The 27,888-nt window shown below is 40.2% G+C and overlaps 1 protein-coding gene across 9 annotated transcripts in view; it reads left to right on the top strand.

Annotated features, from left to right (window-relative positions):
- Positions 1-27,888, top strand: part of LUZP1 (leucine zipper protein 1) — a 104,478-nt gene that overhangs the window by 32,637 nt on the left and 43,953 nt on the right. For 2 of the 9 annotated variants that reach the window (XM_053208739.1, XM_053208722.1), the window contains exon 1: positions 14,389-18,128. The exons of 6 other annotated variants lie outside the window; for them this stretch is intronic. The gene's annotated coding sequence lies outside the window, so the exon portion shown is untranslated. Of the gene's footprint in view, positions 1-14,388; positions 18,133-27,888 lie in introns of those variants that run through there. One more of the 9 variants, XM_053208727.1, reaches the window with a different exon arrangement.

The raw sequence follows: 27,888 nt of genomic DNA, 5'->3' as shown, positions 1-27,888 counted from the left end.
TTTTTAATCATTTCTCTTTCCTTCAGGGACCAATTTTCAGCCTTAGAAAGTTATATGTGGCTCTAAGTTTTCCAGTTGGCTACCTGTGATTTATTATAACACCAGTGATATTGCACTGACTCAGCCCATGGTCTCCCTGGTCACTGACTCCTGATTTATACTGGCACTCCTGATTTATACTTAACCACTTCTCTGTTAATGTGGTTTTTCTAATTTCTTCAGTAGAATATGCAACTTCATTGGATTCTCTTAAAAAATCTCAAAAGTCTCTAACCTTGCCCCATAAATAGGTACTGTGTGGACTAATGGAACTATTTGAATAGGAGGATAGTGTATTCCCAAGGAGTCTGCAGTTATTTATGTGCAATATCAAAACCTAGAAAACACTTAAAAATGAAAAACAGGGGCGCCTGGGTGGCGCAGTTGGTTAAGCGTCCGACTTCAGCCAGGTCACGATCTCGCGGTCCGGGAGTTCGAGCCCCGCGTCAGGCTCTGGGCTGATGGCTCAGAGCCTGGAGCCTGTTTCCGATTCTGTGTCTCCCTCTCTCTCTGCCCCTCCCCCGTTCATGCTCCGTCTCTCTCTGTCCCCCCAAAAATAAATAAACGTTGAAAAAAAAATGAAAAACAAAGGGGTGCTTATGTGGCTCAGTTGCTTAAGCATCTGACTATTTGGGCTCAGGTCATGATCTCACAGGTTTGTGAGTTTGAGCCCCACACCCATCTCGGCATGCTGACTGAGTGGAGCCTGCTTGGGATTCTTTCTCTCTCTCTCTCTCTCTCTCTCTCTTTCTGTCTCTCCCTCCCTCCCTCCCTCCCTTCCTCCCTTCCTCCCTTCCTCCCTCCCTCCCTTCCTTCCTCCCTTCCTCCCTCCCTCCCTTCCTCTGCCCCTCCCCCACCCAATTCTCTTGTGCATGTGTGCTGTCTTTCTCTCTCTCTCTCTCTCTAATAAACTTAAAAAAAAGAAAAACCTGATTCACTTCATAGCAAAATCTGACCTGAATTTAAGTGAGACTTTTTTTTAAAGGCTTAATTTTTTTGTAACGTTTATTTATTATTGAGAGATGGAGAGAGACAGAGCATGAGCATGGGGGTGGTGGCAGAGAGAGGGGGAGACACAGAATCTGAAGCAGGCTCCAGGCTCCGAGCTGTCAGCACAGAGCCTGATGCGGGCTCGAACCCACAAACCGTGAGACCATGACCTGAGCTGAAGTTGGACACTTAACTGAGCCACCCAGGTGCCTCTAAAGTGAGGCTATTTATAATGTGTGTGTGTTGGGGGTGGGGGGTGTATGTTTATGTATTTTGAGGATGGGGAAGGGGCAGAGAGGAGAGAGAGAATCCCAAGCAGGCTCTGTGCTGTCAACACAGAGGGGCTTGAATTCATGAACTGTGAGATCATGACCTTAGCCGAAACCAAGAGTTGGATGCTTAACTGACTGAGCCACCCAGGTGCCTCAATATATGTTTTTTTTTTTTAAAGTAAACTCTACCCGTAGTGCCCAGTGTGGGGCTTAAACTCACAACCCTGAGATCAAGAGTCACATGGTGTACTAACTGAGCCAGCCAGGCACCCCATGATTATTTCTGTCTTTAAATTGTGGAAATAATTTAAAAAAAATTTTTTTTTTTCAACGTTTATTTATTTTTGGGACAGAGAGAGACACACCATGAACAGGGGAGGGGCAGAGAGAGAGGGAGACACAGAATCGGAAACAGGCTCCAGGCTCTGAGCCATCAGCCCAGAGCCTGACGCGGGGCTCGAAGTCACGGACCGCGAGATCGTGACCTTGCTGAAGTCGGATGCTTAACCAACTGCGCCACCCAGGTGCCCCAAATTGTGGAAATAATTGATGTGTTTGCCTACTGGGTATTGTCCTAGTCCCTATTATCTTTCCAAATTAAAAAAAAAATTATGACTTCCAAGATATATTTAGCCGAAAACAAGGGGCTATGGATCTGTATTTGTTTTGTTGTTGATAGTTCCTTGTTACATGGATTCTTGTTGAGATAAACCCAAGGGAGTTGAGTTTTTGTATTGGGCCTTCATTGGACAGCTGATTTCCATACTGTTCTTTGTTTTTCAGAAGGACATTGCTGTGCCACCTATTTATTAATATTGGGGAAGGAGTTTTCTCTCGCTCTTTAAAAGAGTTGAGAATTGGGGCGCCTGGGTGGCTCAGTTGGTTAAGTGTCCGATTTCAGCTCAGGTCACGATCTCACGGTCTGTGAGTTCGAGCCCCACGTCGGGCTCTGGGCTGATGGCTCAGAGCCTGGAGCGTGCTTCGGATTCTGTCTCCCTCTCTCTCTGCCCCTCCCCCATTCATGCTCTGTCTCTCTCTGTCTCAAAAATAAATAAACGTTAAAAAAAAAGAATTTTTTATGGTTTCTTTCTTTTCCTCTTCAATTATTGTTTTTGAAAATTTGTAAACCTAAACGATTGTGTGAATAGTATTATGAACACTCATATACCTTTCACTACATCGGTGGTTCTCAAAGGGTTATTTATATATCCCTGGGGGTCCCCAAGACCTTTTAAGGGAATCTGCAAGGTTAGAACTATTTTCATAATAATAATTCTAAGTTATCATTTGCCTATTTCACTCTGGTGACGTTTGTATTGATGATGCAAAAGCAGTCAATGGTGCTGTTGGTGTCTTAGCACAAATCAAGGTAGTGGTATCAAACTGTATTAGTAATAATTGTTTGCAGCACACTTGCAGCAAAACAAAATTTCTAGTTTCATTTGAGAATGTCCTTGGGGCACCTGGCTGGTTCATTCAGTAGAAATGCGACTCTTGATCTCAGAATTGTAAGTTTGAGCTCCATGTTGGGTGCAGAGATTAGTGAAAAATAAAATCTAAAAAAAAAAAAAAGTCCTTGAAGCAGTAAAAGTTACTAATTTTATTAAATTTCTATTCTTTTTTTTTTTTAAATATTTTTTTAACGTTTATTTATTTTTGAGACAGAGAGAGACAGAGCATGAACGGGGAGGGGCAGAGAGAGAGGGAGACACAGAACCGGAAGCAGGCTCCAGGCTCTGAGCCCTCAGCCCAGAGTCCGATGCGGGGCTCGAACTCACAGACCGCGAGATCGTGACCTGAGCTGAAGTCGGCGCTTAACCGACTGAGCCACCAGGCGCCCCTTAAATTTCGATTCTTGAATACACATCTTTTTAGTGTTCCATTTGATGAAATGGGGAGTTCTATGAAATATTTCTGCATATCAGGATATAGCGTTTATTTGAGGATAAACACTGGTTTATTGTTTGAGTTGCAACTAAACTAACCTCTTCTTTCATGACATCATTTTTACTTGAAAGAATGAGTGACACACTGGTTACTCAGTTTTGGGTATTTGGGAGACATTTTTTGGAAATGAATGAAATTAAGTTTGTCACTTCAGGGAAAACAACTGACAATATCTATTGCCAGTGATAAAACTCAGACTTTAAAGCAAAAGTTAGAATTTTGTGTTACTTACATCTTTCACTATGAGCTTGTCAACTTCCCAATACTCAAGTCTTTTTTGACGAGTTTGGAGTTTGGTGGCAATAGTAATGATAGTGAATTTTTGATATATAATGGAATGTGTCAGTATTTAAGAAGATCTGCCTGTTAACTTAGTGAACTAGTATTTGCCAAATTATCAAGGCATGATTTTATAAAATCACACTTGGGTAAAGATCTATTCACAGTGCAAAATAGACCAATGGATTTTAATATAACAGAGTATCAAAAATTGATGTGGCTTCAGATTCCACCTTACAACTGACCTGTGAGAAACTACTACTTGTCAAGTTATGGTGTCATGGTATCTTATATGGTATCATATAAGAATATCTCTAATCCTCTTAAAAGGCTATTAAGACACTCCTTTTTCAAGTGCATATTGTGTAAAGTTGTATTTTCTTCTCATACTTCAAACAAAATACGATGTTATAATGCATGGACGCAGAAGCAGGTATGGTACTGCAACAACAGATGTTAAAGAGATTTGCCGAAGTGCAAAAACCAATGCCACTCTTCTCATTAAAGTTTTTGGTTTTGGAGAATTACTTTTCATAAAAATATGTTACTTAGGGTAACCTATAATGAGTTTATATAATTTGAAAATTAATACATTTTAAAATTTTCTCTGTTTTCTTATATGGCGAATACAGATAGATATAACTCATACACACAAAAGGCCTTTGGGGGTCTTCAGTAATTTTTTTATTTTTATTTTTATTTTGGAGAGAGCACAAGAGAGCAAGGGAGAGGGGCAGAGGGAGAGAGAGAATCCCATGCTGAGCACGGAGCCCAGTGCAGGGCTCAGTCTCACAACCTTGGGATCATGATTCAAGCCACAATCAAGAGTCAGATGCTCAACAGACTGAGCCACCTAGGCCTCCCTTTCAGTAATTTTTAAGAGTGCAAAGGAGTCCTGAGATCAAAAAGTTTGAGAACTACTGGCCCAGGTTCATGATTAACATTTAAGTCATATTTGCTTTTTCCATTTGTTTAATTTGTTTTTCTGAAACTTTTGAAAGCAAGTTGCAAACATCATAATCTGTACCCCTATATAATTCTGTGTTCAACATTGATACACCAGTGTTTAATGTTAGTTCATGTTCAGATATCCCAGTTGTTTCAGAAGTGTTCTTTATAGCTTCCCCTCCCTTTTAGAATCCACTTCAAGGATTTCTTGTTACATTTGGTCCACGTGTCCCTTTTAATCTAGAGCAGGGATTGGCAAATTTTTTTCTGTAAAGGACCACATAGTAAATATTTTTTGGCTTTGTGGGCCATACTATTTCTTTAAGAGGAAAGCACCCATAGATAGTGTGTAAATGAATGGGTATGGCTGTACTCCAGTAAAACTTTAGTTTGAAGATCCCTTACCTAGAAAATCTCTACTCTTTTGTGTATGTGCGTGTCTTTAATAACACTTTCTCTTTTGAAGAGTCTAGGCCAGTTGTAATGTCCTATAAGTTGGATTTGTCTAATTGTTCTCTCATGCTTAGATATAGGGTAAACGCTGTGATGTTCTCCTTGTATCATATTGAGAGACACATGATGTTAGTCTGCTCCATTATTGTTGATGGTAAAATTTCACCTCTTCATTAAAAAGGTACTTACTCCCCTTTGTAAGTAATCTGTGGGGTGAGTTTGAGACATTGTGAATATCTTATTCTCCTACCAGATGTTTTTTTAGCATACACTGATGATCCTTGCCTGAATCAGTTATTACATTGGTGGTGTTGGTATAGTTCTTAACATCTACTTAACAATAGCAATAAAAAAGCAAATTATATTTTTAGAATAGTACTCCTGAGCTTATTTAGAAAACCCTATTAATATATATTGTTACTGTGCTCTGTAATTTAGTTTCCCATTGTAGACTCTCTCCCTGGGAGTGTGAGGCTGAAAGATTGGGTCTGCATGTGTTGCACTGAACAGCTGCCCTCTAGAAGCAGGGTTCCAAAATATGGTGTCTTCTTCTGAGCCCAAGTCTGCTTAATAAGGGACCTGGCCTATTCCGGACTGGAAGTCGTCTTTACCATGGCTACTTTTACCTGTTCCTTACCCGTGTTGTCAATATTTCTTCTGCTTTACTGTTTCAATTTGTGGATCCTATAGTATTGTCTGGATCAATTTTTGCCTAATTATATGTTAAAGGCTGTGCTGAAAACCAAGTAGTTACAGCTTAGAAAAATGTATGTATTTAATTTTTTAAGAGGGACATTTCCCCTACTACCTTCTTATGAAAAATTTTGAAACTTACTGAAGAAAACTAAAACACCTTGTAGCTGGATTCAGTAATTGTGAACTTTTTGCCTTATTGTACTTAGTAGTTTATATGTATATCTATATATACGTATCCATTTTTTCTTAACTGTTTGAAAACCTGCAGACATGTAACCCCCTAGAATAAAGGCACTCTACTAGATAACTACCATATCATTATATCACACCTGAAAAAATTATGTTCCTAATATATCAGTTCATATTCACATGTTTCCAGATTTCTCAAGATTGTCTTTTATAGTTGTTTTTTCAGAAATACTCTCTTGAAGAATGGTAATAGATGAGAGATGGACATACAGTTGAGCAGTGAAGTGCTTTGTGTGGTTTGTGATACAGAAATAACTATAAGTTTATATGGTGCTCTGCAGGTAGCTGCACTTAGTTGCATTTCATTGGTCAATAAAATTAAGTCATCTGATTGTAGGGGAGGAGGTTCAGGGCTTCTTTAGCTTATAGTGGAGTGTTGGAACTTTCAGGATATCCATGCACATGATAAATTGAAAACATAAGAAATTAGAATGATGCCTAGCCTAGTGCCTGGCTTATAGTAGCTACTTAATATTTGTTGAATTTACTAAAGTTGTAATTGGAAGTGTGTGTCAGAAGATTATAACTGAACATTGATTTCAGTGCATTTCAGTATATTTAGTCTGTTAGGTGTTGTGGGAGATGAAATAGGAAACAGTATTATTTATGCTCTTGTGGAGGACTATAGTATTAGGTGAGAGGAAACAAACACTTTTTTGGGGTAATATTTATGGACTATTTTCTGTATGCCGGGTAGTATTCTCACCATTGGGATACAGTGCTCAACAACACTGACAAAATTCTTGCCTGCGTGGAGCTTACATGCTAGTCAAGAGAGACCACATATCAGCATATCAACAGAATGATTTCAGATAGAGAAAATAGAAGTTTGATACAGTAGGTAGTAATAGGAAGTGAAGAGTATAGCTTTAGCTAGCATTGTCAGGGGAAGCATTTGTGAGGAAGTGATACTGAACTTGACAAGTGAGGAGATAATAGCTATGGGAAGATCTGGGGGAAGGCAGAGGAAACTACAAGTACAGAGATCCTAAGGTTTATTAAAAAATTTTTTTAAAAAAAATGTTTATTTATTTTTGAGAGAGACGGAGACAGAATGCAAGTGGGCTAGGGGCAGAGAGAGAGGGAGACACAGAATCTGAAGGAGGCTCCAGGCTCTGAGCTGACAGCACAGAGCCCGATGTGGGGCTCGAACTCACGAGCTGTGAGATCATGACCTGAGCTGAATTTGGGTGCTCAACTGACTGAGCCACCCAGGCACCCCCACAGATCCTAAGGTTTTGATGAGCTGGCTGTTATGAGGACTCAAGGAGGCCAATATGTATGGAGGAGCAGAGTGAGAAGGATCAGAGAGAGTGGCAGAAGAATATGACAGGAGATGAAGCAGGACAGGAAGGCAGTGACCAAGTTGTGTAAGGTTTTTATTTTAAGTGATTGGAAACCATTGAGAAATACAAACTGTACTCCCTCAAATATCTGAAGGATTCAGATCATTGGTAAAGAGCTCAGTTTTAACTATAACTTGGTGTATCCTGAGGCTACTCCCCTCTCCTTTCCTCTTGCTTTTTTCCTTAAACAGGTCTTTATTGAATAACTGTTATATTCATAACATAGTACTAGTGGGAGTATAAAGGAAAGACAAATCTATACTAACCCTAAGGACTTTTACATAATAGTTGGAGTAATATTGTCTAAACACAAAAAAAATGAGTGTATTGGATAAGAGAACACTACCTCCATCTTGGTAGTACATGCTTATATGCTAGATGGCAGTTCAAGAAGGGAAGAATTTTTTTTTTTAATGTTTATTTTTGAGAGAGAGAGCAGGGGGCAGAGAGAGGGGGGGAGAGAGAGAGAGAGAGAGAGACAGAGAGAGAGAGAGAGAGAGAGAGACAGAGAGAGAGAGAATCCCAAGCAGGCCCCATGCTATCAGCGCAGAGCCTGATGCAGGGCTCCAACTCACAAACCGTGAGATCATGACCTGAGCCGAAATCAAGAGTCAGACACTTAACTGACTGAGCCACCCAGGCGCCCGAAGAGGGGAAGAATTAATGAGTAGTGGGTATGGAAGAGTTCCACTGAAGAGGACATGACATTGAATTGTTTCTTGAACAGATTTGATGAGATGGAAGAGATGGCAGCCATTCCGGGCAGGGAGATGTCCAGGCAAAGGTAGTGCATGAAGGAATTTGTCCTCAGGAAATAATGAGTAGGTCTGTCTGTCCAGGGAAAGAAAAAGATAATGGCTGACATGCCTGGGCCTTGAGTGACAATCTGAGGAATTTAGACTTTAGTCTGTAGTTGTAATGGGTGCTCCTCATATATTCTTATTTGTGCATTTGTCTCTGGTATTCTGAATCTGTTAATCAACTAATACTTATTGCTATTATGTGCATTGTATTCTTTGAAATTCTGACAGCATTGATCACTTGCAGATGTGAAATTGTGATTCTGGCACATGGTTTGTATGCAGATACAGAAACATGCAGAAAACATAGTGGACAAGGAAAACACATTCTTTTTTTCTTTAAGTTTATTTATTTATTTTTGAGCGAGAAAGAGGGAGAGGGAGAGAGCGAGCATGAGCAGTGGAAAGGCAGAGAGAAAGGGAGAGAGAGAATCCCAAGCAGGCCCCGTGCTGTTGGCACAGAGCCTGATGAGGGGCTCATAATCATGAGATTATGACCTGAAACCAAAATCAAGAGTTGGATGCTTAACTGACTGAGCCACCCAGGTGTCCCGAAAACAAATTCTTCTAAGTGATCTTCCTTCCTTGGGGAAGTTTGATGGGGTGGGAGTTGTATCACTAGTAGGTGCTGAGTAGTTGGAGGATTTTGTTATAGAGAGATGGATTGGGGGAAAATGTTGAAACTATAAGAAAGGCTATGCTGATTTAGAATGTGTTGCAAGATTCTAAATCTCGTCATCTTTATAATCTGGATTTTGATAAGGCAGTGGTCACTTATGTTTAAAGGTTGAAAGTAAGAGAATGTGAGCTTTACTGGTGAGATTTTCTTATTTTGATTATTACTTAAAATGCAACTACCTACACATACAATCCCAGTAGCTCCTTAACTAATTAACTCACTCTCTGTTTCACCTACCCAAACCACACTGGTTTAAGAAAGATTTGATCATTTCTTACAATCTCATCAATGTCATTGATAAATACTTTATTGTGTTAATTAGGACTCATGTCATGTAGTCTTTTATTTAAGATTATTGAGAGTTTTTTCTGCATTCTGCTTATTTTCTATTTAGCTTATGGAGGACTAAGCCATATAGGTTTATGCTGATAGTGTTTATTGGCTGTCCCTAAGAGTCAGAGCTTTTATAGCTGGAAGAAATCATCTGGATTCTTGTTTTAATCACCCTGGTTTATAAATCCGACTTATCCGAATGGGTAAGTGCCTTAGCACGAAAGGAAGGAATTATCTGGATACAGAGGAACCCAGGCTTCCCTTCCCTTTCCCCTCTATACCTTATGGTGGGATCATTCATGGTTCTTCTCAAAACAAAACAACATATTGATGTTTATATCCCAGTTCTCTGCCATTGAGAGACTTAATAATGCAGTTGGATAAATAGGACTTAATACATAAAAAGATTAATAATGGGTAAGCCACATCCTTTCCTTTTTTTAAAAAAATTATTTATTTTTTAATTTCCATCCAAGTTAGTTAGCATATTGTGCAACAGTGATTTCAGGAGTAGATTCCTTAATGCCCTTTACCTATTTAGCCCATCTCCCCTCCCACAACCCCTCCTGTAACCTTCTGTTTGTTCTCTATATTTAAGAGTCTCTTATGTTTTTGTCCCCCTCCCCTGTTTTTATATTATTTTTGCTTCCTTCCCTTATGTTCATCTGTTTTGTGTCTTAAATTCCTCAAATGAGTAAAGTCATATGATATTTGTCTTTCTCTAACTTCGCTTAGCATAATACCCTCTAGTTCCATCCTTGTAACTGCAAATGGCAAGATTTCATTCTCTCTGACTGCCGAATACTACTTCATTTTGTGTGTGTGTGTGCGCGCGTGTGTGTGTATACACACACCACATCTTCTTTATCCATTCTTCCGTCGATAGACATTTGGACTGTTTCCATACTTTGGCTATTATTGATAGTGCTGCTGTAAACATTGGGGTACATATGCCCCTTTGAAACAGCACACCAGAATCCCTTGGATAGGATACCTAGTAGTGTAATTGCTGGGTCATAGGGTAGTTTTATTTTTAATTTTTTTGAGGAACCTCCATACTGTTTTCCAGAGTGGCTGCACCAGTTTGCATTCCCATCAGCAGTGCAAAGGAAATCCTCTTTCTCTGCATCCTCGCCAATATCTGTTGTTGCCTGAGTTGTTAATGTTAGCCATTCTGACAGGTGTAAGAGCATAGCTCATGGTGGTTTTGATTTGTATTTCCCTGATGATGAGTGATGTCGAGCATTTTTTCATGTGTCAGTTGGCCATCTGGATGTTGTCTTTGGAGAAGTGTCTATTCATGTCTTTTGCCCGTTTCTTCACTGGATTACTGTTTTTTTGGGTGTTGAGTTTGATAGGTTCTTTATAGATTTTGGAGGAAGTTTATTTATTTTATAACTTCACCTATTTTCCCACCCTTCTCCCCTCTGTTAACCAACCACTAGTTTGTTGTCTGTATTTATGAATCTGTTTCACTTTTTGTCGTTTGTTTTATTTTTTGGATTCCATATATAAGTGAAATCACATGGTATTTGTCTTTCTCTGACTTAGCATAGTACTCTCTAGGTCATATCCTTCTTTTCTTAAAGTTTAGGACTAGTTGGAGTTTAGTGCTCCCACATGTAGTGGAACTTTTAATAATGTTGGCCTTATAGAGGGCATCTTATATCAGATTTTTATTCTGCTATCAAGGTTCACATTACACTAATAATTATCTCTGTATAATGCTTTATACTTTATGAAGTATTTTTATAAGCATTATCACATTCAAATTTTAGTGCACCACTGTTGGGTGGCTCTTTTATAGCTGAAACTTGAACTCAGATTTTACTTCATGTCCTCCTAATGTACTAAACAACACTGCTTCTGTGATTTCACTTGCTTTATATCCAGATTTCCATAGTAATGAATTATGTTTTGATAGGTTCCATTTTCGAATAACCTCAAAATTTTTTTAAACTGGAAAAGCTATGTTTTCCATTACTTATTATTCAAAGGGAGTTGAATGAACTTTTTTTTTTTTTTACACTAAAGTTGGACTGAAGAATTTGATCTTAGGCAGCTTCTTGAGTTTGAGTTAACATATCCTATTTAACTATTATGAATTCAGGAAACATTTATCAAATGTTGTGCCAGGCTTAGTGCAGGGGATGGGAGATGGGGGGAGCCTTAGGAATGAAAGTGTTAAAATGAAAAAAGAGCAAGAATTTGAAGTCAGGTAGACCTGAATTCAGATCCCAGTGTGCTATGTATTTATTAGTTGCAAATTATTTAACTCCTTGGAGCTTCAAATTCCTAATCTATAAAATGGGGATAATAATACCTATTTTGTAGGATTGTTTTAAAGAGTAGGGTGATGTATATGAAGCACTTAGTATAGTATGTGTTTTATAAGTCATTGCCCCTAAGCGAATGAATTGACAGATGTATGTGGTGAGAGTTAGCTGCGTCTTGACAGGAAGTGTTTGGCTGACCTAATGCAGAATCGGGTGAAGGGATTTTTGGCTGCCAATGTAGTATGTTCTGCTTTTGTTGAAACTTGCAGCTCTCACACTGGTGTTTGCCAGCATTGCATTTAACTTCTCACATAGTAGAAGCCAAGTCATTCCTGTGGAGTATAAGTCATTTGGAAACATCTGTGGGCTGGACCTTTAAACCTGTATTGCAGTTCAGTTAGGGGGAAAAAATCTCATGTTATCATAGGGGAGTCAAAATCATGTGGTAGGGAACCTCTCTGAGTTGGCACCTAGATTCAGCTTCCTGAATGATGTAGTCATCTAAAGGATGACACTGGTGACAGTGCATATGCTAGGCAAACTGAATGGAATGAAAGACTGAGAACTTATTTTGTTTTCTGAAATGGTGCTTTATTAATTTGTAAACATTTATTAAGCACCTGCTATGTACCAGATATGTTCTGGGTGCGAGGAATACAGTGTTAGTGTTGGGAAGTTCCCCCCCCCCCTTTTTAAAAATTAATTTTCAGTGTTTGTTTATTTTTGAGAGAGAGAAAGAGAGACAGAGCACAACTGGGGGGAGAAGCAGAGAAAGAGGGAGACACAGAATCTGAAGCAGGCTCCAGGCTCTGAGCTGTCAGCACAGAGCCCAGTGTGAGGCTTGAACCCACAGACTGTGAGATCATGACCTGAGCCGAAGTCAGACGCTTAAACTGAACGACCCAGGTGTCCCAGGAAAGCCCCTTTTCTAATAGAGCTCATGTTCTAGTAGGGGAGAGTGTAAGTAAATATAAAATATAATGAATCTCAGGTAATGTTAAGTACCATGAAGAGAAATAAATCAGGAGAAGCAAGAACTAAGTTAAGGAAGGGATGCTTATTTTCAGAGAGTATCTCACTTTACATAGAATGGAATGGAAGACTTTTCTGAGACGTAATAAAAACACAGCCCAGAATGAAACCACTGAGTGACCATGCAAGAAAAGGAGCCCAACCAGTGTGTTTGAGTAACCTTTAGAAGAGTCTTTGGTAAAAGTTGCTTTATGGGAATGCAAGCTGGTACAGCCACTCTGGAAAACAGTATGGAGGTTCCTCAAAAAACTAAAAATAGAACTACCCTACGACCCAGCAATTGCACTACTAGGCATTTATCCACGGGATACAGGTGTGCTGTTTCGAAGGGACATATGCACCCCCATGTTTATAGCCGTACTATCAACAATAGCCAAAGTATGGAAAGAGCCCAAATGTCCATCGACGGATGAATGGATAAAGAAGATGTGGGAGATATATACACACACACACACACACACACACACACACACACACACACACACATACATACAATGGAGTATTACTCGGCAATCAAAAAGAATGAAATCTTGCCATTTGCAACTATGTGGATGGAACTGGAGGGTATTATGCTAAGTGAAATTAGAGAAAGACAAATATCATATGACTTCACTCATATGAGGACTTTAAGAGACAAAACAGATGAACATAAGGGAAGGGAAACAAAAATAATATAAAAACAGGGAGGGGGACAAAACAGAAGAAACTCATAAATATGGAGAACAAACTGAGGGTTACTGGAGGGGATGTGGGAGGGGGGATGGGCTAAATGGGTAAAGGGCACTAAGGAATCCAGTCCTGAAATCATTGTTGCACTAAAAGCTAACTAATTTGGAGGGGCGCCTGGGTGGCTCAGTCGGTTAAGCGGCCGACTTCGGCTAAGGTCATGATCTTGCAGTCCGTGAGTTCGAGCCCCGCGTCGGGCTCTGTGCTGACAGCTCAGAGCCTGGAGCCTGTTTTGGATTCTGTGTCTCCCTCTCTCTGACCCTCCCCTGTTCATGCTCTGTCTCTCCCTGTCTCAAAAATAAATAAAACGTTAAAAAAAATAAAATAAAAAAAAGAAAAAAGCTAATTTGGATGTAAATTAAAAAAAAAGATTAAAAAAAAAGCATTGTTAAAAAAAAAGTTGCTTTAGGAGGTGGAAGGGAGGATTACCTAGTTTAAAGTGCTTGAAAAACATTAAAAAAAAAGGGGGGGGCACCTGGGTGGCTCAGTCAGTTGGGCGTCCAACTTCAGCTCAGGTCATGCTCTCACAGTCCGTGAGTTTGAGCCCCGCGTCAGGCTCTGTGCTGACAGCTCAGAACCTGGAGCCTGCTTCCGATTCTGTGTCTCCCTCTCTCTCTGCCCTTCCCCTGTTCATGCTCTGTCTCTCTCTGTCTCAAAAATAAATAAAAACATAAAAAAAAAAAAAAGTAAAGTGCTTGAAATCAGCCCATATTGATTCTCAGTATGGGAGGGAGTGAGTCTGGTACTGTTGAAAATTGACTTGGCATCTTTGGAACACATACTGTAGGTTACACCACCCAGAAAATGTACATTTAGGTGTCCTGGAGACCTAACAATGTCCTTTTTCATCATGGTTTTTTAAGAAGCATAGTCTTTGGACCTTCTGTATCAGAATACAAATGCAAATCTATGGACTCCACAACAGATCCAGTTAATGAGAATATTCAAGGATGGTGCCTGGGAATCTGCAGTTTTAACAAGTAATTCCATATCCATAATGAGGTTTGAAAATTACTGTTTGTAATCTTGTTGATAGAAATCGTCTTTATCCCAGGCTTAGTGGGTTGGGCAGGCAAGTACTTGCTTATTTAAAATTCATTACTTTTCATAATTTACATTGGAGGTTGCATTTCCTTTTGCATCAGTTCAGTTGTTGTCTTTAATCTCTGATATACTGTAGCCTTTATATATATATATATATTTTTTTTAGCGTTTATTTATTTTTGAGACAGAGAGAGACAAAGCATGAACGGGGGAGGGTCAGAGAGAGGGAGACACAGAATCCAAAACAGGCTCCAGGCTCCGAGCTGTCAGCACAGAGCCCGACGCAGGGCTCGAACTCACGGACTGCGAGATCATGACCTGGGCCGAAGTCGGCTGCCCAACCGACTGAGCCACCCAGGCGCCCCCGTAGCCTTTATATTAAGGTGTGTTGTTGATGAGCCAGCAGAAAACCAAATTCTGGTCTTCTCTGCTTATATTATATGGCATTTTCACCATCAGCCACATCTCTGGGAAGGAGCGGTCTCTGAAAGAATGTGGCATTGGCTATGTAGACTTAGATGCTATAGAAAAAGCTTGCTTATGCTCAATTGGTTTTTTCTTTTTTTTTTTGGTTTTCTACTAATTGAAACGTCTAGTTATTTACTTGTGACTAGATTTTTAAATTTTTTAATAGGTCTTTTAACATGCAAAATGCTAAATCAAAGAAAAAATAGAGAATGAAGATAATGAGAAAGTGTTTAGTATATTTAGTGGTAGACAATAAATATTCAGTTTGATTTCACTGGAGAGGATGGAAACAATCAGTAGTGGCAGATTTAAACCATCTGTAGATGGTCAAACCAGATCCTTAAAGGCGTCACAGCCAACATTCTAGTGGGCACACTGTTAAAGACAGTATGCACTCTTTCCCCCATGTTTAATTTTAGTGGTACCATTGGTATTCACTGTCAGGTTATGGGAAGGCTAGAGTAGCTAGGAAGCCTATTTGCCAGGGCCAGGCTGGTGGCCAAACTTACGACTTTTGTACCTTGCCTTTTGGGTACTCATGGCTAGTGTCTTCCTTTATTAGGGGCCTCTTGCAAAGAGGTTGAGCCTTTTAGAACTTGAAAGGGCCTTAGAATGAATGAAAGTCTTTATTTTTTTATTTTACTATTAAACCAAGATTCAGATAATTGAGATTTTCTCCAAGACCTAGATACTAGACACTAGAATATGAAGTCTAGTAATGTAGTTTCCTTCATTAGGGTCATCCAGTTGAGTCATCTTTTTAAAACATGTCCCTTTCCCCAAGGGTTGTTATCTTTCTGCTTAAGGGTTCTTGTAGTCATTTTATCTTAGCAGTTGGTTGTTTTTGACTTTGCCTGACCCATGATTGGGAGGCCTGGTTAAGGTGTGAGTGGGAATTTATATCTCGCTTCATAGTAAAAATTATGTAACGTTCAAGAGAAAAGCTTTTGAGGGGCACCTGGGTTGCTCAGTCGGTTAAGCATCCTACTCTTGATTTTGGCTCAGGTCATGATCTCATGGTCGTGAGATCCAGCATCGTGTCAGACTCTGCCTGGGCATGGAGGCTGCTTGAGATTCTCTCCCTCAGTCCCTCCTCTGTACTCTCTCTCTCTCTCTCTCTCTCTCTCTCTCTGTCTCTCTCTCTCACTCAAAATAAAATAGAAAAGCTCCTAAAATTAAGGCATATGGAGGAACAGAAACAGTCCCTGAGGCACACTACAAAGCAACAGAGGAGGAGGAGAGTTCACAGCGTTGATCTCTGCTTGGAACCATGTATTTACTTTCCTTTCCCTCCCTTTCTTTAGCTCCTGGACTTCCATAAACTCAGTCTTATGAAGAGGAATGGTGTGGCTTAAGAGGTTTGAGTTGGGATTCTGGACACCTAGCTTTTAGGTCCAGTTTTGCTCCAAGCCTCCATTTTCCTCTCTTTGGATCTTATTTTCCCCATCTTTAAAATGAAAGGCTGGATTATTGATCCTCAACGATCTTTTTAGCTCTGATATTCTTTGATTTCATGAATCCTGAAAGGTTCTGATGCTCTGATGAAGGGCCACAGCTTCAGTTTGCTCTGACACAGTATAGATGCTGCATTGGAACTTTACCACAGTGTACCTTGCGTAGTCTCAGGCTAATTTTTCTTTTTCAGGAGGAATATTTCTGAGAGTCTGGATTCTATAGATAAGTGAGTTTTGTTTTTGTTTTTATTTTTAAAGAGAATGTGAAAGGTTAAAAATAAGAGTGAAAGAAGACTTTAAAGTTGGATCTGTGGAGAATATATAAATGTGTATCTCAAGTAACTGTTGTAGAATAACAGATGCTTTGTTCAGTCTGTGTAGGGTGGCATAGTATTGTGGCATTCTCTTGATGCTGTTGCAGAGAACAAGGGGCTATAAGGAAGTTCAAAGTCCACATAGTTTCCACCTTTGGAAAAGGTGTGCCCGCTTACCTCAGGACCCAACAGGTGGGAGAGCTACTGAGGACACTGTTTCTAGCTTCCTTAGAACTCCCACTCCTGGTGGAATGATTTGAGCCCCTCAGCTCTGTGGGACCAGAAAATCTGCACTTGAAGCTTGGCTTGTTTGGCTTAAATGATGGGAGTTTGTTCCCCCTGAAAATGTCACTGCAACCCCAGGACAGCTTAATGATTCTTGTAGGTTACTCAGAACTCATTGGGTATGATTCTGTCCCAGAGCAGGCTTGATGGCTGTGTTGTAAGGAGATAAGGCCAGATACAGTCTGGCTCTTTACTGGAAACCATTCACCTTCGTGCTTTATTCTTCTCAGTGGGTGGGGTTCCCTCCATTCCTGCTTGAATGAAAAGCCTTTAGCTGACTTCTTGATCATGCCCTGTCTTGTCCTTCATTTTTTCGTTGCTTTTCATTATTATTTGCTACAGCTCAACCCATCTTCTAGTTGTGGCTTTACACAAGGCAGGAGCCTCTAACCTTTGTAAATGTTTGTAACTGGAAAGAAACTAAAAGTTTGAGTTAGGAGAAAGGAGTTTAGTCTCTTATGCTGTGTTCACGGGATTAGGGTGAGGAGTTGGGAAGGTCGGAGAGGTGAGGAGACTTGATCCAAGAAAACACTCTAGATGAAGATGAAGGAGTTGAGGAAATGGAAGTTTGGGTTGCTGACAGGGCAGAAAAAACTTGAGGAATGCTCCCTATTTGATAAATAGGTTATTTTTAGTTGCAGAAAAAAGAGTAGTCTCACCAGCATAGTGGAATCTTGCAGTCATGTTTGTAACTTAAACTAATCAGTTTAGGCTATGCCAGAAAAGTGTCAGGTGACATGCTAATTTCCTCCAACTTTTAGTTCTGTCTGGCTTAACTCCAGCAGTCCTATGGCCTGCAGGGCCTCAGGGCATGTGAGTGGAGGGTAATTGGGGGGAGGGGGCCAGCTGCTGCTGTTTGAGATGCTCCTCAAGGCGAAAGAACCTGTGTGCTAGGCCCCTGTTCTGATGCATGCACTGGGGCTCTAGGTCTCTGGTGCTTAAATCCAGAGTGTTCCCTTGTGGGACCCCAGCATGACCTTGGGTGGAACCGCCTTAGAATCTGATTTGCTATTTTTCCAATTAACTCTGTGTTCTGTGCCCATCTTTCTTTGTCCTTGGTCCTTGAGTTTTAATGAATTTTAAGCTCCTAGTTAACATTATTCAGCACACTTTGATTTAGTTTCCACTAAAATGTGTGCCTGGCATTACTGTGGTGCCAAGTGCCCTTTGATCTTTGTTTCTTAGAGACTCTAGATTCTATATGTGTTGTTCTGTTGAAGAATGTCAACTTGTTAAAGTATTTTAATTTTTAATTTTGGGAAAGACTTTATATCAATTACTAGGACAGAAAAACATGTTTAGTGGTGTGATTTGGGGTACTATGTACTTTTTTATAGGAGCTGGACCTTCCTAACTGGAAGATATGACCTTTGCCTTTGTAAGAATTTACAGTGGTGTGGAGAAAATGATAGTACAAATTATTGAAGAAAATATTGAAGCAAGTACAGACTGAATCATCTGTGCATAACGAATATCCTGAGTGCTGCAGAGTTCTCTGGTCAGTAAGTAGGGTTTAGAGCTTGCTTGTTGGAGCAAGTTTTAGTCTTGTTTCTTTTTAGCTTTATACACAAAGAGGTTAAACAGCAACTTTTGAGTGTGGGTTTCTGTAGTCTTGGGATTTTTCTCCCTGTGCTGGTCTTATTTTTTGCTTAAAACATAATAAAAGTAATCTGTGTAACTGAGTCTCATGGGTACAAGGAAAACCTAAGAGGTAGTTAGCTTAATAAAAGCAGCTAGTGAACTGATGGATCCATCTTATTTGGGGAGGCTGGGGGAATAGAACTGGTGATGTTTCTCCTGGGTGCTGAAGAAAGGGGCTGCCTACGAAAGCCTTTCTTTAGAAGCTTTCAGCTTGCCTTAGAGTAGCAAATTATTTAAAATACGAGCCTCCGTTTCCTCACATTTTAAAATGGGTTTGATAGTATCTCCTCATAGAGTTGTGAGAATTGAGTGGATGGGAGTGAAAGTGATTTGAAGTATGAAATAATGTGTAAGCATTAGATATTATTATTCATTATATTATTTAGGGAGGAGGAGCCATGGACTTTTGAGGCCTCTGGCAGGACATCTTTGGGGAGCCTTTCTGATGATTTTGGGCATCCTGGAATCTGGACTTCTTTTAGTTGGTGTTAGTAAAGAAAATAATATTACTCAATGTTATTTAAAGGTATACATGTGGGAGATGAATTGTTCTTTTTTATGCATACATACCTATACTTATAAGAATATAAATAGAAGCACTCCTCATAGTGTTCAGCTATGTAGCCATTGAACATTTACCGAACTATTACTGTGTGCCAAGTTCTATTCATGTGCTTGGATTTGGAGATGAAATACATAATCTTGGCCTTTTAAGAGCTCACAGTTTGGTGGGGGGATATAAAGAAGTAGATAATTACAATACAGGATGGTAAGTGCTGTCTGTGTTAGAGGGAAACCTACGGTCTTTTAAAAGGGCCTGTTCTTACTTGATTCCTCTCACCTTCTTCTCCAGACTTTGTTTAAAAGCTGTACGAGATCATAGGGAGGCCTGGAGAGATAAAGCAGTTTGCCTAAGGTCATACCCATAGCTTGTTGGTGGTAAAGCTAGAATTAAAATGAGTTGTCATATTCAGTCTTTTGCAGCTTTGTTCTTAGCTCCATCAGCACTGACCTCAACTTTTCCTCCCTTGCCCTAGATTCCTACTCTTTTCAAAGGGATAACTCTCTCCCTCCTCTCTGCTCCACCATCTTTTCAAGCTTCAGTTCTTATTACCTTATCTCACAGGTACTATTGAACTGGAAGTAGGAAGACTTGGGAGGCTTAACTTTGAGCTTGCTGAGGTAGAATGGTTCTTTGTATTGGCTGCACATTAGAATTGCTTACAGAGCTTTTATAAAATACTGATACCTAGGATTCTGATTTTTACTCCCATTATTTGTTCATTATTGAGATATAGCTACAGTAAATTATCCAGATTTTTCAGTAAAATACTCCATGAATTTTTATGTATGTATGCTGTCATGTAAAGACTACTCACATCAAGATATGCATCAGGTCAAGATAGAGAACATTTCCAGAATTCCAGAAGGCTCCCTCGTGCTTCTTCCTCATCGGTACTGGCTACCCAAGTAACTAGTTATTCTGACTTCTATCTCCATTGATAAGTTTTGTCTGTTTTTGAGTTTCATGTAATAGAACATAAATAGCCGCAGACTGCATGAACTATTTTGGGTCTGGCTGCTTTTGTTTAACATTGTGTCTGGATATTCATCCATGTTGTATGTAGCAGTATGTAATGGTTCATTGTTTGGATGTATCACAGTTATTTATTCTACTGTTGATGGACATTTGGGATCTTACCAGTTTTGGCTATATGACAAAGCTGCCATGGACACTCTTAGTCTTATGTATATCTTTTGGTGAACATATGCACTCATTTCTCTTGGGTGTATACCTAGGAATAAGATTCTGGGTCATATGTTTAGCTCTGGTAGATATTGCTAGAGTTTGGTTGTACTAGGTGGTAGTATTAAAATTTTTTTTACTATGAAAAATTTCGGGGCGCCTGAGTGGCTCAGTTGGTTAAGCGTCCGACTTTGGCTCAGGTCATGATCTCACAGTCCATGAGTTCGAGCCCTGCGTTGGGCTCTGGGCTGACAGCTCAGAGCCTGGAGCCTGTTTCAGATTCTGTGTCTCCCTCTCTCTCCGCCCCTCCCTCATTCATGCTGTGTCTCAAAAATAAATAAAAAAAGAAAAAAAAGAAAGAAAAAAAAATTCAAACATTCACAAAAGGAGAGAGGCTAATACAGTGAACCTACATATATTTATATTCAGTAATTTCAAGATTTTGCTAGATTTCCTTCAGTTCTTTTTAATGTGTTGAAGAATTTTAAACCAAATCCCAGAAATCATATCATTTTATACCTACACACTTTTTTATGCATCTTTAAATACATTTTCTCACATAACCATAATGCTATTATCAAATTTAAGAAAATTAACAAAACCTTAATAACATCTAGATAGGATCATAATCAGATTTCCTTGATTGTCTAAAAAATGTCTTTGCAGTTACTTTGTTAGGGTAAGGATCTGACCAGAACCCATGCAGTACATTAAGTTGTTATGTTTCCTAAGTTTCTTTGTATTTCAAGTCCTTCCCCTGCTCCCACTTTTTCATATCATTGACTCATTGTAGAAATTCAGTCATTTATCAGATAAATGATATTTTTGAAAGCTCCTAGGTTTTTCCAATAATTCGCGTTGAAAACCTCCAGGAGTGTAAATCTTAGGACTGTTCTTTTAAAGAGAGGGTGAAAGGTAGGGGCTAGAATATAAATATAGTATGGGTGATTGAAGCTATCATAACAGATTAGAGCGTGGACCTCTTATACAATAGAACTGGGATATGGTAGTAGCAGTGGTGGTGTACCCAGAGAAAGAGTGTGGGAACTAGTCACGAAGTTCTCTTTTGTCTATCCCAGTTTCACTTTGTTGTGTGAATTTTCTTGTTTAGTAGGAACTTCAAAGGTTGATTCTCTAATCTAAGAATCAGAGACTCTGACAAGAAAAAGCAGATATGATTTCTTTCCTGTTGAAGTTACTTTCTTGCAGAACTGTTGACCATGAGTTTTGTGTGTGTGTTTGTTTTTTTGTTTTTTAATTAGCTGAACACAGTGGGAAATTGGAAAATAGATCATTCACAGCAATTAAGATACTTAAGGCTTAATTAAAGAAAACATTAAGAGGTAAGAAATTAAGTCTGTACACAGCATAGGGAGGAAATGTTAAAATACCTATCAAGGTGGGAGGCTGGGGTGTCCAAAGGCAGGCCACAATAAAGTGCATTAGGGGATGGTTTCCCACACCAGGAAGACCTATGGTGATTCCTTCTAGTTTGTGCCAAGCACTTTCTAGCAATTAGCTACCATTTCACTCCACCCTCTTTACCTATAAGGGCCAAATTGTCTAAATAATCTTACTTTAAGTAACTTATCAGATCTAAGTGCTCGACAGAATTTTTGTGGGAGAGTTGGTAATGTTGGTCACTGGCATGGACTGAAATGGTATATCCAGTGCAGAAAACCTAGGGAAGGTCAGAGTGGCTGTAGTGTAGTTAGATTGTGAGAACTAGAGGGGCCCTTGGACTTTAGGATTCTACCTACCCTTCTTCCCTTTCTTAGTTTTTTTTGTTAGAGAAAATTTAAAATGTATACAAAAGGAAACTTCATGATGGGCTCCCATGTATCCACTCCCAGTTTCAATAGTTATGAAATCATGGCCAGTCTTGTTTCATCTATACCCTACCCACTTAACCCCATTCTGTATTATTTTGAAGCAAATTCCAGACATTATATCATTTCATCTGTTGTAAGCATTTCATTATGTATCTCTAAAAGTTAAGGACTTCTTACAATTAAAAAAACTATAATTTTAATATCACATAAAAAACCAGAATTCTTTAATACCATCAAATATCCAGTCAGTCAAATTTTCATTTTCTCATCAATGATTCTGTTTTGTTTCTTACAGTTAGTCTGAATTAGGATCCAGTTAAGATCCATACATTGTGGCTGGTTGGTTGTATCTTTTTTTTTTTTAATTTTTTTTTTTAAGGTTTATTCATTTTTCAGAGGCAGAGAGACAGAGCATGAACGGGGGAGGGGCAGAGAGAGAGGGAGACACAGAATCTGAAACAGGCTCCAGGCTCTGAGCTGTCAGCACAGAGCCCGACGTGGGACCTGAGCTCACAGAAGGTGAGTTCATGACCTGAGCTGAAGTTGGACGCTCAACCGATTGAGCCACCCAGGTGCCCCTGGTTATATCTTTTTTAAGAATCTTTTAATTTCTCCATATCCCCTCCTTTTTTTTTTTTTAAACATACAGGGTATGGTAGTTATATGTTGCTGCATAACAGAATTTAGCAGCATAAAACAATATACATTTATTATATCACAGTTTCTGTGGGATAGGAAGCCAGGCATGGCTTTAGCTGGGTCTCCTGCTTCAGGCTCTTAGCTGTAATCAAGATGTCAGCCATCAAGGTGTGACCAAAGAAGGGTTTGAAGTTCACTCAGTTGTTGGCAGGATTCAGGTCCTTGTGGGCAGTTAGACTGAGGGCCTCCATTCCTTACTGGTTGGTAGATGGAGGCCACCTTTAGTTCCTTGCCATATGGGCTTCTGTAGCACAGCAGCTAGCTTCATCAAAGCAAGCAAGAGATGGCAAAAAGAGAAAGAGCCAGTAAGAAAGAATTCAGTCTTTCATAAGCTAATCTCAGAAATGACATCTCATAATTCTTGCCTATGTTCTCACTGTTAGACACCAGTCTTGAGGCCCAGACCAAACTCAAGGGGAAGAGCCCACATAGAACATGGACACTAGGGGGTGGAGATCTTTGGGAGCCATTTTAGAAGACTGCCCATCTTCTAGAGATAAACTCTCGAGTCCAGGTCTGCTGACTATCAACATATTTGCCTTTTTACCATATTTTTGGTGCCACTGGGGAGAACAAGGCCCCTCAACTCACGCATTTCATTTCCCTCCATCTGTGTAATAACTCCATTATGCAGTTTCCTTTTGTGACACTCTGATAAATGTCATGTTTATATATGTCAATAACCAGAGCCAGTTGTTAAAAATCATAGGTAGGATAGGTTGATTGGGCTTTTTCAAATCTTGACCAAGAAATAAACCAGTCATTGGTCTTTAAAAAAAAAAAAATTAACTATGTGTTTCACACTGTGCCAGGCCTATGGAGGTACAAAAAAAGCATAGAAGAATAAGAGTTTATAGTTACTGTGTGGGATGGACAATAAGTGCAAAAAATTAGAAATTAGCGTTGAGTCAATCGGCCAATATTGTTTGGCGCACAAAGCTCTGTGTACAAAGCTCCATGTTAAGTGCTATGGAGAATATCAAACTCGGTAAGACAGCCTTTTGCTCTCTCCTTAGGGGATGATACAAAACAAAGTTATAATGCAAAGTAGACTGGGAACTGTGCAAGTAGAGATATGGACAAAGTACTTTGGGAGCAAAGGATGGAGAATCTTAGAATGTTAGAGTCAAAAAGGGCCCTTAGCATCAGGGCCAGTGGTCTTTACCATTTGGAGACATGGAGCCATTTAGTCAGAGAAGTTTGAGTCCTTGCTAAGATAAGAGAATCAAGTGAAATTAGAATATAACTTTTTTAGCGGCTAGAGATTGGAGCACTTAAGTTGGAAACAGGTAGCCTTAGATCATAGAACAGACTACTCCAAGAATGTGGACTTTCTCAGTAACACACCTCAATTGGCCAAAGGTAGATTCTGCAGCTGCTCTGTGTACCTGTAATATAACAATAACCATGTTTTATAATATATAAAGTACTTTCACATATATTATTTCATTTGGTCCTTACAGCCTTGGAGTCTGGATATATTGTTATCTCTGTTTTACAAATGAGGAAACTTCTACTCAGAGAATTATAATATCTATTAAGGATCACAGAACCAGTAAATTAGACAGGACTGGGTCTCAGGATTTCATTGCCCTGTGTTCTGCTCAGTATGTGTGTGCTCTGAGTGTGTGTGCTGTTTGTTTTGTTTGTTTTTAATACTGAAGACACTGACTTGAGACTTGTTGGCAAGCATGGCTTTCTGAGCAGATGAGATAAAGAGGCACATCCAGGGCTATAAGAAGGAACTTGGACAAGGGTTGGTGGTAGGGAGATGCAGAGAACCTGGCAGAGAGCCTGCTGATGTCTTCTGCCCAGGGGCATCCTCCCTGCCCTTTCACATGCTGCCCAGCAACACCTCTGGCCTCACCCACCTCTTCTGGTACTTCTTTAAAATTATTTCTGCTGGAACTGGGCAAGTAAATTTCTCAGGGTTCCTTTCCCAAGGGCTTCCTAGTACACTTAGAAGGAAAGAGAAACTAAATAAAAACACACAGGGGATACAATGCTTTATCAGAATGGTGAGAAGAAGAAAATTGGATTAACATTTATTGAACACATTATGCCAGGCCTTATCTGCTTATGCTGAATCTGTATTTCCATATAGTCCTTTACATCAGTCCCATGAAGTTTAGATATTATAGTCTCTGTGTACACTTGAAGAAATTGAGATCGTGAAGTTTAATCACCCGGACTGCTGTGTGACTGAAGTATAGAGGAAACCAAGATTCCCTGGCTTCTGAGACCATGTGTACTCTTCCCATTGTGGTATGTTGCCTGGGCAGCAGGCAGGGTGGAGAAGGAGTGTGTAACAGAGACAATGGGAAGTTCTCTAGAGGCTGTAAAATGGAAAGAAACTTCTTGCTGGGGGTAGAAATAACGACTCCCCCAAAATGAGCCTTGGAATTAAAATGGCAGAGAAAACTTTCTAAACCCAGGCCCTCTGGTATAAAAAGCCACGTGTTCTGTTCCTGACACACCAAGGGAAAGTGTACATTTTTATCTTCCGTTGTAGTGAAGATGAGATCTGTGTTTGAAAAAAGACTTCCAGATTGATACTCTGGACATTTAGGAATCGGTCCAAGGGGAACGGAATTCTTAGCTGAATAAAAAGGTTTGAAGCCCTTGGGTGACTTGCGGCTGCCAGGACCTGTCACTTGTACATGTGGCAGTACGAGGATGGTGCCCCCTTTAAACAGAAACAGACCAAACAGCTCATCCTCAACCCTGCATCGTCTCGAATCTAAACAAGATGTCTGTATTTACTGCCTCCCTCCTCTTAGCCTGTCCTAGGCTGGCTTCTGCCCTGTCATTTCACTGTACACTTCAGTAAAGTCATTGATGTCCTTCATGAAGCTGAATTCAACAGACTTTTCAAATTCATTTTCTCGGTGAAGTTGATGCTGTTGACCACTCCTTCTAGAAATACTCTCTTGTCTTGGCTCAAGTGATATAACACTGTCTTGTTCTTTCTCCTACTTCTCTGCTGTTTCTGCAGGTTCATCCTCCGTTCTACAGCTATTAAATGTACTACTCTAGCAGGCCCTCCTCCCTGGTCATACTAGACACTCTCCCTGGGTGATCTCATCCACCCCATTGGCTTTAGTAACCACACCTCTATGCACATGACTCATAAATTTATGTATCCAGCCTGGATTGCTCCCCTGTGCTACAGACCCATCTATTTATTGTCAGCCAGGCACCATTCTAGGGTACAGAATTCCCTGGGGATATAGTGATGAGGTAGACAGAAGGTGGGGGTAGAGGTGGGGAGGAGGAGATAAACAGTAAGTAAGTAAACAAAATACCAGATGGGGTTAAGTGTTAAGGTGCACATAAACTAGGGTGATATGTTAGAGGTTGAGAGCTACTTAATATTATCTGGCCAAGTCTTTACAGAGGTGATAAAACTTAAGCTGACCCTTCAATGACTGAAAGGAGCCAGCTGTACAAAGGGAAGAGGGAACAGCTAGTGCAAAAGCCCTAAGGCCAGAATGAACGCAGTGTGTGCAAGAAACAGGAAGTGAGGAAGGGGACCTGGTAGGAGATGAGGTCAGAGAGGTAGGTAAGGGGCCAGATCATGCAGGGCCTAGTAGACTCTGGTGAGGACTTTAGAGTATTCTAAGTGGAAGGGAAAGCTGTTAGAGGTATTTTGTTGTGTTGTTTTTAAGCAGAATAGAGTCTTGATCTGATTAAGTTTTTAGAAATTTGCTGCTGTTTGGAGAGTGGTACTCATAGGGGACAGTTGGTAGCAGGGAGGCTTAAGGAGGCTATTATAGTAGGTAGGGTGAGAGAGAGTCCAGTAGCTTGGACTAGGGTGCTTAATGGGGATGTAGAGAGCAGAGGGACAGGTTCAAGAAAATTTGGAAGTTGGAGTTGATAGGACCTGCTGATGGATTTCATGTTCGGTGTGGGGGAAAGACACATTCAGCATGGTTAGGTGTTTGGCCTGGTCAGTTGGGTGAATGGTGATAGTGTAAATAGGGGAAGATGTGAGGAGGAATGAGTTTGGGAGAAAGACGGGTGGGAGGTCAATACAATCAACAATATGGGAATATATGGATATGTGATATCGATTAGACATCCAGGTAGAGATGTCCGGTAGGCCGTCGGAAATGCTTCTGGAATTGTCAGTGCTGGAGATGAAAATTTGGAAGTCATTGATATTGAGTCATGGGACTAGATGAGATTGCCCAAAGAAGGGAGGGTGCAGATAAAGAAAAGAGGTCCTGGTACTATCTCTGGTCATGTAGAGGAGAAGGTGGAGCAGACTGAAGATGACCTGTGGAGTAGGATGATGAGGAAAGTATGATGTCCTGGAACCAAGGGAGAAAGTGTTTTGATGGAGAAGGAGTGGTTATTTGCGTTAAATGCCATTTGGAGGATAGGGAAGTGACCACAGAATTTGTCAGTATTGAGGCCTTTGACCCTGATGAACAGTTTTTGTGGAGTGTTGTAGAAGGCTGATTGGAGTGACTGAGCATTAGAGGTATGGAAATAAAATGTGTAGAGTACTCGGAGAGGTTTTGCTGTGAAGAGAAGCAGAGACATTGGGGCTAGACTAACTGGAAGGAGGTGTGAGATCAAGGGAGAGTTTATTGTTTCTGGTTTTTGTTTTGTTTGTTTTAAATTTTTTTTTTAATGTTTATTCATTTTTGAGAGACAGAGCATGAGTGGGGAAGGGGCAAAGAGAGGGAGACACAGAATCTGAAACAGGCTTCAGGTCTGAGCCATCAGCACAGAGCCCAACGCGGGGGTCGAATTCATGAACTGCGAGATCCTGACCTGAGTCGAAGTTGGACGCTTAACTGACTGAGCCACCCAGGCGCCCCTCGTTTTGTTTTTTAAGATGGGAAATTCTAGAATCTTGCTTTCCAAATGTGGCCTCTGGATCAACCTGGGAAGCTCTTAGAAATACAGTCTTAGGCCCCACCCTAGACCTACTGAGTCAGTGTCTGTGTTTCAGTGAGATCCTCAGCTGATTTGTGTGCACATTCAAGTTTGAAAAGCACTGTTCCAGAGTGTGGCTTCTCAAGCTGTCAGTGATGCAGTACAAATTAATTTTTTCTAGTCTGTCCAGGACCTACATGTGGTATTCTTATGCAGATTTTTGTCTGTAACTCACTCCACGTGTGACTCACTGTGTGAGTTCATCAGCACCCTCACTGGTCTAGACCCTGTTTGAGAAGTCCTCCTCAGATCCTATGCTTGCACGTTGTAGCAGTGTCTACAACATTGCTTGCTTCACAAATGTCTAGGTGCCTATTCTATTCCTGTACTTACACTGGTAAGATTTTGTGAGCCAGTGCTGGCCTGTGGATCTCATGCTGTTTGGCTAGGGT

This window comes from Acinonyx jubatus, chromosome C1 (genome assembly GCF_027475565.1).
Source record: "Acinonyx jubatus isolate Ajub_Pintada_27869175 chromosome C1, VMU_Ajub_asm_v1.0, whole genome shotgun sequence".
In the NCBI taxonomy this organism is placed as follows: Eukaryota; Metazoa; Chordata; class Mammalia; order Carnivora; family Felidae; genus Acinonyx; species Acinonyx jubatus.
Note: the sequence above shows the minus strand (reverse complement) of the source record. Positions and strands in the feature narration are given on the sequence as shown.